General features: G+C 43.4%; 1 protein-coding gene and 1 long non-coding RNA gene across 3 annotated transcripts in view; one reads left to right on the top strand and one right to left on the bottom strand.

Moving 5' to 3' along the window:
- SPATA13 (spermatogenesis associated 13) overlaps nucleotides 1-14,480 on the bottom strand; it is a 328,681-nt gene that overhangs the window by 248,891 nt on the left and 65,310 nt on the right. The gene's annotated exons all lie outside the window — the stretch shown is intronic.
- On the top strand, nucleotides 6,312-12,825 carry LOC129526172 (uncharacterized). 2 transcript variants are annotated; one of them, XR_008670787.2, is made up of 3 exons: nucleotides 6,312-6,408; nucleotides 7,665-8,511; nucleotides 12,534-12,825. It is a non-coding gene; the product is annotated as an uncharacterized lncRNA (long non-coding RNA). The 2 variants fall into 2 exon arrangements; XR_010130503.1 differs by lacking the exon at nucleotides 6,312-6,408 and adding an exon at nucleotides 6,967-7,056.

Below are 14,480 nucleotides of genomic sequence, written 5' to 3'. Positions count from 1 at the left end.
TTGAAAACTGGCACAAGACAAGGATGCCCCTCTTACCACTCCTATTCAACATAGTATTAGAAGTCCTGGTCAGAGCAGTCAGGCAAGAGAAGAAAATGAAGGCATCCAAATAGGAAAAGAGGAAGTTAACCTATCTCTGTATGCAGACGACATGATCTTATCTAGGAAACGCCATAGTCTCAGACCCAAAGCTCTTCACCTGGTGGTAAACAACTTCAGCAAAGTTCCAGCATACAAAATCAGTGTGCAAGAATCACTAGCTTTTTCAATTATAAAATGGACACACTTATACTTACTTGACAGCACTAATGAGAGGATTAAATGAGATCATGGAAATGAAAGTATCTGTCCTCAGCATATAATAGCCTCTCCAAAATGTTTTGTTTTTGTCTTCCTCCTTTGGGGATTCCACCTCAGAAACAAAAGCATTAGTGTAAGTGACTTGGCAGTGCCAAATCTCTGTCTTTTCAATACAGCCAAAGCCTATTTGGATTCAAGTGTAGCCAGTGAGACTGGAAATCAAGTGGAAAACACAAGGCACTCCCTCTACATTAGTACTGAGAACAATCTTCTGAGAGATCAAAGACAAGCCTTTTTTTTTTGTGACATTCACCAAGTCCCAAGAGTTGTGCTGGGTGGTGAGGTTACAACAGTACACAGGCCAGGCCGGATGCAGTGGGCCACACCTGTAATCCCAGCACTTTAGGAGGCTGAGGGGGTGGATCATGAGGTCAGGAGATCGAGACCATCCTGGCTAACACGGTGAAACCCCGTCTCTACTAAAAATACAAAAAATTAGCGGGGCATGGTGGTGGGGGACTGTAGTCCCAGCTACTGGGAAGGCTGAGGCAGGAGAATGGCGTGAACCCAGGAGGCGGAGCTTGTAGTGAGTGGAGATTCCGCCACTGCACTCCAGCCTGGGTGACACAGCAAGACTCCGTCTCAAAACAAAACAAAACAAAACAAAACAAAAAAACAATACACAGACCATGGCCCTTGTCCTGGAGCTTACAGGTCTACATGAGACATAGTTGGCGTCATTACTGGGGTAAACAAATGCACAGCTGTCCAAGAAAGGTGATGTTCAAAGACAACTTCTGTGGGGTTGAAGACATTCTGGAAAGTTTGTGTAAACATAAATCTTGCTACCTGACAGGTTAACCAGTTAATCTATAGCCCCCAACATAAATCATAAGAAAGAACAATTAGACAATGCCTCCAATAGTTAGCGATTATTCACTGATCTGTCAAGTTTTATCAAACTTAAAAATAAGCAACTAATAAATTATCTGAATTTCATAATTATGTAGACCATTTTGAAGCCATGAGTTTCACACCAAGAAAGTTATGAAGTTAGTCATTTCCTCTGCTAGAATCTCCAATCAGGTAATCAATTATTCTAAGTAATGTGTAGCCCTATGACATACAGATGAGTCTCACATGTGTGAGCTGTTCCTTTGTCCCATATACAGTAATCACCCAAGGCAGAAACTCTAAAGCTTTTCCATTTTGCCTCAATTTTCTCAGTCATAAAATGGAGATACCAGAATTCCTTACTGAAGGGATTACGGTGAGCATTAAATGAGTTGATATAATTAAGGGGGTTTAAACAGTGACTGAATCAGGTGAGTGAGTTTTCTATTACCATTGTTAATCTAATCTGATACCCAGATAACAATATCAGGTAGAGAGTTTTCAACACTAGAATCCTTCCTTCCACTTATGATCAAAAGACGTCATCCTATGTAAGCTTTCTGGGTTTGGTTTCATGGCCAGCAATAACTAAATTTACGTAGCCTCATAATTATGTAAAGGTAAATAAATACAAAGACATAACACTCCAATGTGGGATCAGGTGTGAGGCCACAGCATGGCCAGATGGGAGCTCATCTTGAGTTGGGTGTATTAAGCGGGAATGACACTGCCAGGCTTGAATTTGGCCATGAACATCTCCTTTCTGCATCCCATGGTCCATTGCCACAGCATCCATGGAGTGAAGATATAATAACGTGGAGTTAGGGCAGCGTGGGGAGGAGTTTCCACACCAGCTGCTGAAATAAAAAGAGAGGAGGGGAATCTGGAGTCTCTCTTAGCCTGACTTCCTCTCACTAGTCCTCCCTGGACCCCCAAAGGGAAGGCTGGGCTCTGTACCTCACCTCCCACCTGACTGCAGTGTTGGTTTAGGGTCAAGGTGCTCAGAGACCAGACAAAAGATCACACATATATACGGTGTGGCAGTTCCAAAAGGCCAGGCTTGCCCATCTTCAGGAAGTAACATTTCTCATGATGGTTGGAGGTTGGGGATAGGGGTAGGGTGGAGAGAAAACAAAGAAGTAGAGTTTATGCCCCAAAGAGGTAAATCAAATTCCCAGCCCTGAACCAGTCCTTTCAGTGCCTTTGGTCATAAGACATTCATGCAGAACATCCCACATCACTCAGTCCCATACGGATGCAGTCACAGGACTCAGAAAATGCCCTGTCAACACTGGCTTCCCTGAGGGGCTCCATTTAATAGCATCAGAAAACCACCTCACTAGAAGTGAACTGAAGAGACCCCTCTGCAGATAGAGGGGGAAAAATCAGGACTTTGTCAAGAGGACCGACAGCTGCAGTGGGAGTGCAAAGCGCCACAGGCCGAGAAGTGGCCGAGATTAAGAAGTTCCATTTCCCAACATCACACTCCGGGGACTGTTGTGGGGTGGGGGGAGGGGGGAGGGATAGCTTTAGGAGATATACCTAATGTTAAATGACGAGTTAATGGGTGCAGCACACCAACATGGCACATGCATACATATGTAACAAACCTGCACATTGTGCACGTGTACCCTAAAACTTAAAGTGTAATAATAATAAAATTTTTTAAAAAAAGAAAGAGCCAGACGCTATGAAAGAAAGAGAGAGAGAGAGAGAGAAAGAAAACAGCCACAGATGTGTCTGTGGCTCAAGTTTTTCCCAGAAACGCCCTAAAGCTGGCCTAATAAATCTCCATTCATTGAAAAAAAAAAAAAAAGAAGTTCCATTTCCCCTTGCCCTGTCAAGGATAAGGAAGGCCACTCCCTTTTTATGTGCAGGACGATGTGAGGGGCAGAATTGGACCTGTGGCCTGATCAGCTTGGAAATCTTATCAGACACGCACAGCAATGTACTTGTCTTTTCTTCATTCCTCTCCCAAAAAACAAAGCCACCAAAAGAGACAGTCTTCTATGTATCATGTATTCACAGCTAAGAAGGCAGGGCCGTCTGAAGAAGCCATCCCTTCCATTCACTCAACATATATCCATGCATATATATTCCCTCCTATGTGCTAGACACTGTGCTGGGCTCTGTGGGTACAGCAGTAGGCAATTCACACAACATGGAATTTACATTGCAGAAGAGAAGAAAGCGTCAAACATATAATTAACAGTGACACTTAGGACAGAAGGACAGAGGTCCATGGGAGCATGTAAGGTGAGTATCTAGCCCATCATATGTCTCGTACGGAAATGGAATAACAAGTCTAAAGGTAAGTTTATCCTTTTGCTACTTGAAAAGCCGAAATGCAGATCTATGTGGTTAACCAGATGTGTAAGCTTTGTCTGTCCACCCCTTTCCAGAACTTCCAAAGCATCTCTAAATGGGTCCTAATGCACTTGAGGGTGGACATATAGTAGATATTCACTGAGGCTGTTCTGGACACTTTGTTCTATCCCTTCATCACTTCTAGTTTTAACTTTTCCTATTTATTCATTTGATACAAACTGACTCACTTCCTCTATTCAACTGTTTCAACATCTGTGAAATTCTGAGGGGTGCCCTTCATCCCATCTTTCTATCATAACCATGAGCTCTACCATTTTAGAGGACTTTTCATGGAGAAATGTGTTGGCTCCTTCCATCCATAAAGCCTGTTGTTAACATACTCTCCAAGTCACTTGAACCACTGATGCTAATATGGAATATCCTCATGTCTCCTTGCATCACAAACATCCAAAACCACTTTCCATAAAAAGGCACAGCATTGCCAATGCCATTTGTCTAACATAGCGTGGTCACTTTATTCTGGACCTGTGCAGTGGTGGATTGGACTCCTCGGCCAATGAGAGCAGATTTCCACAGAGCCCACTTGGCTTAGAATTAGGACATCCAAGAATATTCAGAGTTGGAAAGTAATTTTGAGATTGTCTATTCCATCTTTATTATTGGTCAAAGAGAACACTGAGGACCTAGGAAAGTGGGTGGCTTAGCCAAAGGCACCTGGCAAGTAAAGTCCCACAGCACCTGAGAGCTGGTATTGGAACGCTTGTTCTCAAATACTTCTGTTTCCTGCCGCCATCCCAGAATCCCTGCAGCCTAGCACTGTGCCTGGTAGAGCAACACACAATACATGGTTTCTCAGTGAATGCATGGTTACTAAAGGTGCGTCGGGCACTGTTCTAAGACCTCTGCATGTTTTAACTCATTTACTCTCCCTACCAGTTCAGTAAGGTAGGTCCTGTTACCATCCTCCATCTCCCTAGGCAGACAGAAATTAAGATATTTGCCTAAGAAAACACAGATAGAAAAGGATAAGGTGGAGATTTGAACCCAGGCATGCTGACTGCATCTGGGATCTTACACGATGCACTGTACCCGCAATGAAAGGATGAATACATAACATCTATAACACTGAAGGAGAAGGAGAGGACTGGGGAAGCAATTTAAGAACAACAACAAGACAGAAACTGATGTCATTTAAGTGTACAAGATTTTCACAAAGACACCTGCTTTGTAACAAATACGCACATGAATTGCAGGCTGATCGCTCTGTGCCGTATATGGAAAGCGTACAACCTTCAGGCTGCTGGAGGCTGTAGGCTTGCTCAGACTGTAAAATATGACAGGGCACAACATTGGCATATAAAGTTTGAATTACAGCAACTGGCATTATATTGTTTATAAAAATTGAATTATGAATGTAAAATAATAGTCATAATAACCAGCTTCTGAAAGGTAGCTAGCTAAATTGACTTAATGTTTAAATGCTGGGACATATGATCACAAGAAGTGAGCGCTGTTATTGTATGATCTGTCACACAATTTTTTTTTAGAAGAGGTTACACTTCATAAGTGACTGAATTCATTTTTCCAGTTTAAAAAATGCATATTCTCCATTTTATATACAAGTGAAAAATGCATATCCTCCTTAACCTTTTCTCCTATGAGGTAGTATTAAACCTGTACACACTGGTTAAGAACCATCATAAATTAACGGTGCGCTACTGTTATATTTCACATGTTTTCTCTTCTGTACTCTTTAGAGTTCTATTAAATGCATTTTAAAAGTTCTTAGAGTTTGTGTTTTGGGGGTAACTATGAATTGCTTCTACATGTCAAAGTTAATTTAAACTAAAAATGCGTATCTGGTTTGCACATTAGACAGCTAAGCTTACAATATGGTCCTTGCAGTGTCATACAATTTCCCCTAACACTAAATTGGAAAGTTATCTCTGGGCATGCTGCTATTTCTAATGCCACTACTGCCACTGCCAGTAGTAGCCTTAGTGATGGCTTCCTGGAAATCTCCCACTTGGATACTTGGACAGAGCTAGTTTTGTTAAACTTCACATTCATCTATCTAAGATGGCTGCAGACGGATTTGCAGTTCTCTTTAAATCCACCCTGAAAGATTTCTCCCCTTTTCCTGGCTAAATGAACCAGTGGTCTCACACTGCATAGTTGCTGTGGGGTGTGATGGGAACTCCGGGCTTCTGGCCTTGGAAGTGGCAGACGAGGGATCTCTCACGGTGTCCTTGACCTGACCCCTCTTTGTGGGCTTCTTCACCTCCTCCTCCATGCTGCCCTCTCCATGGTTCACGGTGGCCCTGAGCACAGGGTGCCTGTTCTTCAGAGTGTCCCCGCAGGGCAGAGCTGTCCAGGAGCCTCCGTCACGCCAACGACACAGAGGCAGCTGTGGCTCTCTCATTTTTACAGACTCTCTATGCCTCAAGCACATAGATACCCCATAATAACACTTCCTTTGTGAGTTCACTGATGTTTGGAAAATCCCTTGTGAATTCCTACTTCATGGCATTAACAAGAATCCATTCCTGAAAATGTGAATGGTTCTGTTGGTTTCAAACAGCCATCAAGAAAACTAAGGGGTTGTTTTGGTGTCTTAAAATTCTTGTCTGAGTCTCAGTGGCTGAGACAGCAGCCCCAAAATCATACAGAAGTGAAACCCAAACATTGCCTTCCTCACGTCAGCAGATTCCAAGGACGACAGGATGGAGCCCCAGGTGTCTTAAGACAGCTCAGCCCCAAAGTGGGTGCTCCTGAGACATCTAGTGGCCATAGAGAAAAATACTCCCACCGTGGGCCCAGGTGGCCACGGAAGTCTATAGGGGTGCTTAGATACCAAGCGCATTCAACCTCCCCACTTCTAGCCAGGTAAGAAAGCTGAGATCCCAGGTAAGAACGGCTTGCTCAATTTCACATCTCCAATAGGAGGTGTTGGTACTTACTTCTCGTAGATCATTTCTACCCGAATTTTGTTATGCAGGAACTCCACGTGAATCAGCCATGGAATGAGTGGTTGAGAAGTTTTAGCGGCCTAGAGTTCACTAGGTATTTGCATCAAATGCAGTGATTTTCCGAATTCTATTACACATTCCTTTGTGGATCACAGCACTGAGGCAGAATCCTAGCTCTGAAACTCTATGCTAACTTACCTCCTGCAAGACCTTTCCTGAATTCCACGATTATAAAATGCAAGTAAACAAAAATGTTCTTGCTGCTCAGATACTTGATGCTTTATATCTAAAACAAGAATATCACGGAGAAAAACAAGTTTGTGCTCTAGGTACGGATAGGTCTCAGAAAATTGAAACAAAACAATAAAAGAGAATTCCTAGTTTTCAGCCCAAAGAGCAGCAGGAGAGAAGAGAAAATCCAAGAGAATTGAGAATTAGAGCTGTTATGCAAGGTAGAGAAAGGAAAAATCAAAAGCCAAGGTTCCCAGTCCCAAAATATCCCTGCAGGAAGCTAAGTGAAACAATTTTCCACAGAAAGCATGAGACACGTCGTATAAATAATGCGGTGGGCAGGGCACAGTGGCGGGGGGATGCGGGGGCACAGTGGCGGGGGGGTGGGCGGGGGGTGGCGGGGGGGGTGCGGGGGCACAGCGGCGGGGGAGGGGTGGCCGGGGGGGGGCGGGGAGGGGGGCGGGGGTGGGCGGGGAGAATCCCCTGGAGGCAGGGGGAAGTGCTGCACGGGCCCCTGAGCTGCTGGCTGCCTCCCGCCACAGGAACGCAGTCGTGGGTCCAAGGCCAGGATGTTGAATATTTATATTGTTTATAAAATATGCCTTTTATTGAGAAATTTAGACACACTCTACTGTGTCCAAAGAGTCCTTAAACTCACATCCTTTCCATTTTCCATGTTCTCTTGTCACCAGGCCAGTATCCACAGCCCGGCTTTCATTTGGAAACGGGAGGGTGAGGAGAGGTGCTGGGGTGGAGATTCCTCACAACTGCCCAGAACATTAACGTCTCACATCATGGGTTTAAAAGAAAAAAAATACATATATTTCTTTTTATCAGTAGTTAGAACCCTGAATGAAAGTGTTGGTCATTTTGAATTTTCTAAAATTTATTTTTATTTTTTTAATAATAGTTTGTTGTTGTTGTTGTTGTTGTTGTTTGTAGAGATGGGATCTCGTTACGCTGCTCAGCCTGACCTCAAACTCCTGGCCTCAAGCAATCCTCTGGCCTCAGCCTCTCAAATTGCTGGGATTATAATCCTGAGCCACTGCACCAGGCCTATTCAGAATTCTAATATGCAACTGATTCTTAATGATAACCAAGAAATAAAGACTTAGAGCTCAAATTGTGCCCCTGAGGCCTGCGATTCTTGAGAACCGTGCTTCCTCCTCCCTTTCTTCCATTTGGAATTGCGTTAAGCACAGAGACCCGAGGAGCCCGGACACAGCACAGGATGCTGGTGTAAGAAGCCAAACCCTGCGTCCAAACACAGGGACGCCTCACCAGCTGGTAGGGCTTCAGTGCACGCAGAGGAAGCCAAAGGACTGGCAAGGTGCACAGATGAGGTGGGAGGACCAGAGCCCTCCATCCCCAAACAGGGAGCACTCTACTGGCTCCACTCTACTAGACCAGCAGGGAGACGGAGGAAGCATTTACTCCCTGGCTTCCTTCTATGGACCACCCACTGGGCATAACCTCCTCCCCTAAGGGTGGGGTGTGCATGAGTGTGTTCCAAGTGCCATCGCCCAGGCAGGTGCAAGGACATGTGAAACTGGAGGCGAGAGCCTGGCAGGCTGTACCTGGTGTGGCTGAAAGGAGATAGGGAAGGATGCCAGGCAGTCCTTAAGGGGACCTGGGGAAGCTTCATCTTCAACCCCAGACAAGGGTCATTCACCTGAAATGCCAGGACCAGGAAGTCCTGCCGGCTGCAGGCACAGCATGTCCAACGTGATTGGAAATCACTTCCTGCTGTTCATGTCCTCTTGGAAGGTCAGGTGGCCACTGCAACAAGGTATGTGCTGCATGGAGACTGGGGAGGGGAACTAGGGTCTCCAAAAACTTCAGGAGGCTAGCCCCAGCAGTGCTCACTTGGAGTTCATGTGCTCAGTGACAATCATAAAAGGTGGGGGAAATCCGGAGAAGGAAAGAGGTGCTCCCACAGCCACCCAGCTGGGGGATGGCAGATATTGGTCTAGAGCCTGCTTAGCTCACAGTACGCTCACCTGCAAAAACAGCTGGAAAACCCTCAGGTAACACAACTCAGATATTTTAGTACTGAAGTTAGCAAATAGCACATTCTTTTGAGAAGTGGGTAAGGCCTCCCAGGACAGTAAAGCTGCACCGGTTTAGGATGCTTGCCCCTTTACTTGGGTGTCTGAGTGTTACACAAATGACTGCCACTACCACACGTGGTGGGTGGCACGAGGCACCTTGGCCATAAAGTCCTGCCAGCGCGGGAGTCACAGACCATGCTCGTCAGCATTACGCATGGTGCCTGTACTTGGAGCAAGGCAAAGGCAAGTTTTAGAAAATGCCTCCACATCCCTGCATTGGAACTTCTGGCTGAGGCACAGCACAGAAAATGCCTTCGCCTCTTGTGGATTCTTGTCCAGGGCTGAGACCTGGCCAGCTGCCATGCTGTGTCCTGGGTGCTGCTCCAGCCAGACGCCAGCTGGGTCCCTCTCCTTCCCTGTCTGTGTGCCTGACCAGGGACAGTGGCCCCTAAGCTATGGCTCCTGGGTCTCGAATCCTATACAACATGAGGCAGCCCATCCGTGCTGTTTTTGTTTTGTTTTGATGCTCTCCTCTTATAACAAGGATCTTTGATTTCTTGTGAGGATGAGTCAAGTGGGGAAATTTGGCTCCGGAAACTGACTCGTCAGCATTATCAGATTTCAAGGAACTAGAGTGCATTAAAGATTTTAGTCTTTTGTTACCAACTAAAAATCAACTTTCTATTTTTTAATATCTATTATACTTAACAGTTTCTCATAAATTCATGGCCATTATCAATACTGTGACTTCCCCAGATGGTTCAGAAAGAGTCTGAAAGGCCTGGCACGGTGGCTCACACTTGTAATCCCAGCACTTTGGGAGGCCAAGGTGGGTGGATCACGAGGTCAGGAGTTCGAGACCAGCCTGGCCGCACAGCGAAACCCTATCTCTACTAAAAATACAAAAATTAGCTGGGCGTGGTGGTGGGCACCTGTAATCCCAGCTACTTGAGAGGCTGAGGCAGGAGAATTGCTTGAACCGGGGAGGCAGAGGTTGCAGTGAGCTGAGATTGTGCTACTGCACTCCAGCCTGGGCGACAGAGCAAGACTCTGTCTCAAAAAAGAAAGAAAGAACGAGTCTGAAAATGTCTGCAAATGGAAAGAATCCGATTTCCCTCTTCCTGGTTTGTAAAGGGCCCTGCAGATACTGTCTGTTGGCTGCATGACAGACACTTGAGGTACTTTCTTCAGGATATTTACACATGTGGTGCACATGCCTTGTTGACAAACAGATCATCCACTCCCTTCACAGCCCATCAGTTTCGTGTTTTTAGTAGCCTGAGGTTGGTATCATTGCATGTATATTACAGACTCCCTATACAGGCCTCCTAGATATTGCATGTACTGTTTAAGTTGCATTACAGCATGTTACATTTTAAACTTTACTGTGACCACCAACACCTTCTTAGGTGTAGTCATGCATTACTTACTAATGGGGCTACCTTCTGAGAAATGTAGGCGATGTTGTTGCTGTGTGAACAACACGGAGTGTACTCACACAAACCTAGATAACATAGCCCACCACACAGCGAGGCTGCACGTTGTAGCCTATTGCTCCCAGGCAACAAACCTGCACACGTTACCGTACTGAGTACTGTAGGCAGCTGTAACACAATGGTAAGTATTCGTGCATCTAAACACACCCAAACGTAGAAAAGGCATAGAAATGTGGTATTATAATGTCGTGGGGCTGCTGTCCTGTATGCGAGGCATCAGTGACTAAAATGTTGTCATGCTGGGCACAACTGTATTGCTGTTGTTACTGCTGCTGTTGTTCATATTTTACAGCAAAGGAGACAAAACAACTGGAGAATCAATACACTTGTTCTAGGCTCCTCATCATGTCCAGGGTTAGAAGACTTTAGACATTTCTTATCTTTTTAACCCTAATCCTGAATTTAAGTAACCATTTGGTAGCCCCTGTGTCTACTTCATTAATATCAGTTCCTATCCCAATTAATTTCCTTTTCATAGGTCCTTTTGCTTTGTTTTGTCATTTTTTCTTTGAGTTTCCTAACATGAATTCTAACTTGTAGTTTTAATTTTCTTCTATAATAAAGAAGTTATCTGAAGCTATTTCCTCTAAATACAACTTTTCCTGGATGCGATAGATTTGCTACGAGGTCTTCTAGTTTGAATTACTATTTCTTTAACTTGGAATTTCAGCCTTGACTTCTCCTTTGCTTTAGGGACACTTTATGAGAGTGCACTCTGGTATTAAACAGTTCAGCTTGGGTCTTTATACAATTTATTTATCTTTTTTTTTATTTTGATCAGAGACTGATGACTCTAAAATCTCTACTTTCCTGAACTATTTGAAATGTTTTCATCAACAAGAACCTAACTGAATTTTAGAAATTTTATAAAGTACAAAGGAGAAAAAAAAGGGAAAGTTATATATTCTATATTTGTAGGATGTAAATGTTATATGTATTATTACACGAAATTATGAATGTAAGATCCTCTTCATCCTTAATTACTTACAGTTTACTAGATCTACTAAATTATTAAATGAAAATATTTAAAATCATTCATTATATTTGTGCTTTACCAAGTTCTGTTTATATATTTTTATTAGCTTTTGCTTTATATGTTTAGTTACATGTTGCTTTGTATATTATATTGTATCTTATTTTCTAAACAATATGACCTAATGCTAAAAATGCAACAGTCATCTGGGAAATGCAAATTAAAAGCATGGTGAGACAACACTACACCATAATGTGTGATAGTGAATTTTATGTGTCCACTTGACTGGGCTGAGTGATGCCCAGGTGGCAGGTAAAATATTATTTCTGGGGTGTGTTGAGGGTATTTCTGGGAGAGATTAGCATTTGAATCACCTGGCTGAGTAAAGACTCACTCTCCCTAATGTGGGAGGCGTTGGCCAATCCTTTGAGGGTAGGAATAGAACAGAAAGGCATCAGGGAGAGTGACCTTGGCAAAAAGGACATCTGTCTCCTACCCTGGGACGTCAGACATTGACGCACCTGGTTCTTGGGCCTTTGGGCTTGGACCAGGACCTGTATACCACTGGCTTCCCTGTTTCTCAGGCCTTTGGGTTTAGACAGGAACTACACCAGCTCTCCCACATCTCCAGGTTATAGACAGCAGATCCTGTGCTTCTCAGCCTCCATGATCACATGGGTGAGTCCCTCATCATAAGTCTCTTTCCATATATCTATACAGATTCTATTGGTTCCGTTTCTCTGGAGAGCCCTTGCTAATACAAGTGAAAAAGCCAACATGAAAAAGAGATAAAATACTAAGGATTGATAATGATAAAGAAGAACTCCCACACTGTATTGGGAGTATAAACTGGCACAGCCACTTTTGAAAACTAATAGGATTTACTAAAGCTGATGAAACTGCCTTTGCAAAATTTGTAACAGTAAGAGAAATTTAACCTAACTAATTCCATCTTGCTTCTATTCTCACAAGCTAATTGCCTTTGTTAACTTTAAAACAAAGACGGTAACAGTCCCTTCCTGAAACTAACTCCCTCCTTGCTCAGGGACCGAAACTGCCTTTGTAAAATGAATGCAGGGCCACAAGATTAGGATTTGGGGAGAGGTCTGAATTCTACTAACATGTAGGCTTAAATGATAACCAGCCACTGTTCTCTGGCTTGCTTTTCTATAATTCCTTGCCTCTTAGGAGACGTGGCCAGAGGTCACAGGATTGGTGACTTTTCCAATTGTTCCCATAGATAACACTACTTTTATATTGCCTAAGATTGTTATTCTGAGATGTTTTTCAGACTTCTGCATTCTGCCAAATGAATGACTGCACCTGACCCGTGACTCATGACTCAACTAGTCCTGTGGACCCTGCCTTGAGGTGGACTCAGTGCACCAGGACCATTTTCCACACCCCTACGATTTCCTCCCCAGCCAATCAGCAGCACTCATTCCCTAGCCTGCTGTTCACCAAATTAGCCATGAAACCCCTACCTAGACTAGCCTCTGAGTTCTGAGAGAGGCTGATTTGAGTAATAAAGTAATAAACTCCTGTTCTGCTTGGCTAGCCCTGTTTATTAAACTTGTTCTCTACTGCAATACCGCTGTCTCAGTGAACTGATTTTATCTCTGCAGTGGGCAAGAAGGATCTGGTGATTACACTGATCAATATGCATACCTTCAAAGCAATTACATCTCTAGGTATATATCCAATAGAAATGGGTGTATGTTTACCAAAGATGTACAAGAATGTTCATATAAGCTTTATTCATAAAGTCCTCAAGCAGGAAACCCAAATTTCTATCAATAGTACAATTAATAAATTTCGGTATTATACATTGGACATCTATACAGCTACAGGAACTAAAAACAAACTCTTGCTACCCACACATCATGGATGAATCTTGCAAACATATTGAGTGAAAGAGGCCAGACACAAAAGAGTACACACCATATGACTCCATTTATGTAAAGCACAAAAACAGGCAAGACACTAGCCTGGGCAACATAGCAAGACCCCATCCCTACAATAAATTTAAAAATTAGCTGGTTGTGGCAGTGTGTCCTAGCTACTGTGGAGGCTGAGATAGGAGGATCATTTGAACCCCAGGAGTCAGAGGTGTCAGTGAGCTATAATCACACCGCCGCACTCCAGTCTGGTGACAGAGCGACACTCTGACTCTTAAAAAAAAAAAAAGGCAAAAGAAATCTATGGTGTTAGAAGTCAGGATAGTGGGTAACTTCCTAGGATGGGAAATTGACTAGGAGGTGACAGGAGGAGGGTTTCTGAGGCTGTTTCTTAACCTAAATGCTAGTACATGAGTGTTCACTGTAAAAATCCAGGCGGCTACACACTTGACTTAGACACTTTTCTGCATATGTGATACACTCCAGCAAAACTTAAAAAAAAATCTAACGCATGGTTCTGCACAGCATTTATTATGAAACAGAACAAGCAATGCTTTGTATTTTTTACAAGGTAGTAGAATTCAAATATGAAGAAAAATTGTGCCAGACACTGTGCTAATCCCTTCTCACAAATCACTTTAATTGTCCACATTGCCCAGTGAGGTGGGTACTATGATCCCATTCTCCAGATTAGGGAAATGAGGCTCAGAATGGAATCAGTTCATCTGAGACCACACACCTGCTACCTGACCATGAGGAGGTGAGGAAGGCAGCCCGGTAGGCCGAGAGCCTGCAGTTGGAACAAATCCCAGCAACCCTGTGGCTTAGCCTGTGTCTCTCTGCAGGGCAAACATGATCTTTTCCCATGTATTTTATAGGACTTGCTTGGCGATTCTTCACAGCTAAAATGAAGCCTTAGCATTCTTCCGTTGAACTTCTCGACTTCCCTTGAGGACTGATTTTATTTCATGACCCTTTGTCATGAGCCTGGTATTGTTTACAGTGTCATTTTACACACTAAATTTCTTCCATAACAACATTTACTCTACAATGTTTGTAACAATTTAAAAAATGTGTATTATGTGACCTACCTAATTGAATTTAATAATCTTACAGCTTGTTTAGGGCATTTGATGTTTTCACGTCGCAGCAATTTAAACTGAGAGAAAAAAATGTTTATGCAAAATGCCTGTTTCCAAAAACTTTGGCTCATACTAAAAGGTGTGTATAAAATAAGGCTAAAATGCAGACCTTTTAAAAACCTCATAGAAGGGGAAGAAACATAATACAAAGGTCATGGTCGAATATTAAATTTAGCTCTAAGCTTTCTGGAAGACAAG

The sequence above is a fragment of the Gorilla gorilla genome, chromosome 14 (assembly GCF_029281585.2).
Source record: "Gorilla gorilla gorilla isolate KB3781 chromosome 14, NHGRI_mGorGor1-v2.1_pri, whole genome shotgun sequence".
Lineage (NCBI taxonomy): Eukaryota > Metazoa > Chordata > Mammalia > Primates > Hominidae > Gorilla > Gorilla gorilla.
The sequence above is the reverse complement of the archived record's forward strand: the minus strand, read 5'-3'. Positions and strand labels throughout refer to the sequence as shown.